We start from the raw sequence: 5218 nt of genomic DNA on the forward strand, positions 1-5218 counted from the left end.
CAGACACTTGTACCTCGATTCTTAAAGACATGAACATTGGTCGCAGGCAGAAGAGGAAGCCATGTGAGCATGGGTTCAGAGAATGGGGTGATGCGGCCAGAGGCCAAGGATTGTTGGCAACCACCAGAGATTGAGAGGCAAGAAGAGATTCTCTCTGGGAGCCCCAGGAGGGGTGCGGCCATAGAGACGCTGACTTTGGCCAGTAAGATAGACTTCAGACTTGGGGCAACCAGAACTAAATGCATAGTGATTCATCGCCATAGCCACGGGAAACTAATACAGTTGGAGGTTTTTGATCAAGATACTTAATGAATGGAGCACCAGTAACTTTTTATTACAGCTCCTTAATTTGAATCGCAATAGTTGAAAACAAAGCTCACAAACGGTAAGACATTGAAATTTGCTCCAACAAAAACAAGAGAACTAAACAAATTCCATGATGAGAGCTCCAACCGTGCATGACTTCAGTGGGAGTGTCTCAGCTTTTGAGAAAACTCTTTGTATGAAATTCCCACTTATAATTGTGCAAATTGATATTTCATTTTGGAATAGGATTAATGGAGACATCCTATAATTTCACAGCATAACTTGGCAAAAAAATCATAAACAAGAATTTGTCTTTCTTGGTGTAAAAGCTTAGATGCTAAGTGCAATGAGTCAGACTGAGAAAGACAAAGACCATAGGATTTCACTCATTGTGGAGTCCAAAAAGCAAAACAAAGGAATAAACAAACAAACAAACAAAAGCAGAATCAGACTACAAACACCGAGAACAAACTGGTCATTGCCAATGGGGAAGGGAGTGGGGGATGGGCAAAATGGGTGAAGGGGAGTGGGAGGTACAGGTTTCTAGTTATGGAAGGAGTAAGTCATGGGAACAGAGGCACAGCACAGGGAATATTATTGATGGTATTGTAATGGTGTTGGTGACAGAGGGCAGCTGCACAGCATAACATAGAGAGATATTGAATCACAATTATACACCTAAAACTAGTGTAACATTCTGTATCAGCTACACTCAAATTTAAAAAATTAAAAAAAAACATTAGAGTTAGTCTAAATAGAAGCGAAAAGATAATACTGAGTTGATATTTACACACGCCAAGATGAAAAAATAGTATTATAAGTATCCTCCATTTAACAGAATCTGCTCTGAGCTTATCAGGTGTATCAGTAGCTCTATACAGAGAGACTAATACTCAATTAAAAATATTATAGTCTACAAAGAAGGGCAAATTGAAAATGTCAGAATTTCAGTTACTGTTAATGCAATTTGTAAAGATCACAGGCAATTTTATATAAAAATTGAAATAATAAGACCCTATTAGAAAAAAATACATTGTTTAAAAAAATAAGTGAGACTTTATTAGAAGGATAATAAGGAATTGACCAAGTTAAAAGAATAGGTACCAAGGGTTATTCCTTCTGCAATGTTTAAAGTTCAATCAGTAGAACCTTTAAAAATTTTGCTTTTTAATGTACACACACATATGTATGTGTTTTTATTACTTTGGAGAGAATTCTATTTTTGGAATTAGCCTTTGAGTAGCACCTACTGATAGGTCCACCAATATGACAACAACAATTGTTTGGTGCATACACATTTCAAACATTGTTATTTTGTTGCTTCCTTGGTTCTACAGAGTGTTCCTGCTTAGATGAGAAATTACACAGCTGAACACTCTCGAGGAAACGAATGGCCAAGTCTGATTTCACCTCAGTCTCATCCTTCTAAAAATCTGCTCAGCATTTGGCAATGTTGCCGTTGTCCTTGGGGAATGAAATGGAGACACCAACTGGGGTGGGCATTGTGTCGGGTGCTTCATATATAAGCACAAGTTTATACATATGTATCAAGACTTCCATTTTAAGGATAAGGAAATGGGTTTATAAGCATCAAGTTGTGGCCAGAAAGCTAATTGGGAGGCAGCAGAGATGGAACAGGACCCCACTGGAACTACATGTTTTCTCTCCAAGTGTCTAGAGCACAAGCCACTCCAATTGCCCTCCACGGCCACGTCTCTCTCCTTCGGTGCTTACCTCTCATTTGCCTTCTGCGTCTCGCTGGGCCATTCTCCAGCTTCGCATCTCACCTTTGCTTAAACATCCGATGTGCGGGCTAGTCCCGAGTTACTGATGCAAACATGCCGCTCTCATCATGAACGGTGCACTCCTCCCTCACCAGACAGAAGCAAAATGAACAGTCTTGACCGCAGATTCTAAAAGAGAAGGCTCCTCTGTTAGAGTGTCATGTTTGGTAGAGGAAACCACTATTCTCTCCTCCCCTTCAGTCCCGGGGATGGAAGACCTCTCGTTCCAGAGACTTACAAGCAGATATGCTTGATGCTAAGACAGCAGATGGGATGGAATGAGCTCTTCTGGTGCTGACCTTAGCATCCTGGTGTGTCGCTGGGCGCCCGTAGTCAGTCTCCGGGGAGAACCCTGAAGTGCAGGGTAGCGTCAGTGGGTGTCTCCAGGACCATCAGAAGATGCCAGCGTGGTGGCCTCAGCTGTCTGGCTTGACAGTGTTGCATGATCTCAGCGTTCCACCTGCTGATGTCACACAAGGCCAACAATAATCAACAGCGTCTTTCTCCTCACACAAATTGCAGGTAGAAGCTACTCTAGATCACTTACCGAAGCCAGTGGCTGAATGCAAATTTAGTAACTTTGCTGTAAGAAATCCCTTCCTAATAACACTCCATGCAGTTAAGAGTTTCTGTTCCAAACTTCTAAAAAAGCGATCCAAGTATCATTGACTTGTAATATCCCATTCATTTCAGGTATACAGCATGATTAGGTATTTTTATACATTATAAAATGCTCCACACAAGTCTAGTTACCAACTGTCTCCATGCAAAGTTATTAAAATAGTGCTTTATTGCTGTATGAAAATATTCCCTATGTTGTATCCTGCATTCCCATGACTTACTTATAACCGGGAGTTTGTACCTCTTAATCCCCCCGAACAAATTCATTCTTGATGACCAGTTTTAAGCTTACCTGTCTTTTAAAAATTATACTAAATTTGTGTATCTCCCAGATTTCTTGTTGCCATAGTTATAAATCAGAAGGACAGTTGAGGAGGAAATGAAAGGGCGTAACACAACTATAGTCAAGGACACGGTCGTTAAACGTGTGGGTATGAAATAGTCTTGTAAGTTTTTGTGAATACCTTTTTTCTGTCAACCAAATTAAACAGTTATATGAGCCAATTTCGCTTGTGACTTACTATGAATTTCTCTGACGCTTGTGTGTGTCAAGCTGGTGGTAGTTCCAGACTGATCAGTTTATAAATTCCATGGCTTTCCTCCCCAAAACTAGTTTGCTCAAGAAAACCCCTTTTCATTCTACATGTTTGTTCATATTCATGACACCTTCACAATCCATGGATTGTTTCTGGGTCCATTTCAAACATATTTACCTGACATTTTAACCAAAAATGTCTCTAGATATTGCGAAGCATAGAGAGCCATGTGCAAAGCATGCAAAGCCACGGGTACAAAATGGCCCCAGTGTAAAAACACTTGAGGTTGGAGAGCCTGGGTGGCTCAGTCCATTAAGCATCTGCCTTCGCCTCAGGTCATGACCTCAGGGTCCTGGGATCGAGCCCAGGGTCAGGCTCTCTGCTCAGCTGGGAGTTTGCTTCTCCCTTTCATTCTCCTTCTGTGCTTTCCCTCTCTCTCTCTGTCTCTCAAATAAATAAAATCTTTAAAAAAACAGAAAACAAAACAAAAAATACAACACTGAGGTTGACTTTCAGTACAAACCTTCCCCAGGGAATCCTAAAACCCTTTTATGGGATTATATCATAGAGCAGATTTTCCTTCAGAAACATCGCAGAGACCACCATCAGCTCACAGGATTCACTGATGGCTCCTATGACGCTAGGACAGAGTGGAGAGCTGCGCAAAGACTGTTTGAGGCCGGGAACTCAATCTGCTGCTATCTCTGTTACGTAACTGCTGACGTCTCGAGCTGAGCCCTCACACAATGGCCTATTTAGACAGAGGACGCCTGCCTGGACAGACCATTCATGTCACCGAGTCCCAAAACAACACGACAGTTGAAAGTTTGGATGTTGATTACCAGGCACTGCTAAGCCTTTTAATTGATTTTATGATTTTTTCCAAAAAAAAATTTTTGAAACAAAATAGACGAAGGAGAACGCACGCTTTGTTTTAAAGCAAACTGTGCCAACGTCACATCATCACCACCGTGAAGAACACTGGCAAAAACAGTTACTGGTGGGGTGCGAAGCAGATCCTATAGGTTCCACATTCCATAAAAAAGCTGGGAAATCCTTTTTGCGGAAAAAAAAAAAAAGTGCTCACTCAGGCTTCAGAGATTGAAGAACATAATTTCATCTTTCATTACAAGGGTTTTAAAACTCTCAATTACAGTCTTAGATGCTACGTACGCTGCCTTCTAAACACCACAGGGAATGGGTGTGGATCGCCAATTTTCCAAGAATAAGTGAATCCCTGCTGAAAAATCCTGGCACATGCGCAGAGATGATGGACAAGATTGCCTTTCACGACACCCTCTCTTCCCAAGTTCGGGCCCACACCCTGGTCCTCTCTAACGCACGTCCTCGAATTCCTGACCCACAGTCTGCCGCCCTCCACTCGTAGCTGATCTAAGGTCAGGAGGAGGGGTGTGTGTGTGTGTGTGTGTGTGTGTGTGTGTGTGTGTGTGTCATCGGCACATGGAGCATGTCTGCCCTACTTCCTAACAGAGACGTATGCACACGCACACACACGCACACACACTCACCCCCGTGCTGCAGGGCAAATGTTCGGTTACCGTATGCCCGGAAACCACAGGAAGAGAAAAATGTCTAAGTATATAAGGAACGAGGAAAGAAGCACCTTTTCATTAAAGGGGAATCGAAAACAGCACCAGCCAACAAAATTAAAACTATTTAAAAATTGGTATGGCTCTTTTATAAAAGATATGAATAAACACACATACACAGAAATGAGATTTGACTATAAAAGTCAATTAACATAAAAGAAAAATGAGTCTGTTTTTACTTTATACAATTTAATCACTTCATTTTACACTTTTCAAATTCACTTTTGGACCCAGCACATCCTGGGGTTTTATGTATCGACCAAGTTGTTCTGCTACAGACATTCAAGTTCAGGAGCCGTTTCCTTGCACATTCATCCATTTTTGTTTAAGAACAATAAGGAGTCTTTTTCATTTCTTTTAT

Source organism: Lutra lutra, chromosome 15 (genome assembly GCF_902655055.1).
Source record: "Lutra lutra chromosome 15, mLutLut1.2, whole genome shotgun sequence".
Lineage (NCBI taxonomy): Eukaryota > Metazoa > Chordata > Mammalia > Carnivora > Mustelidae > Lutra > Lutra lutra.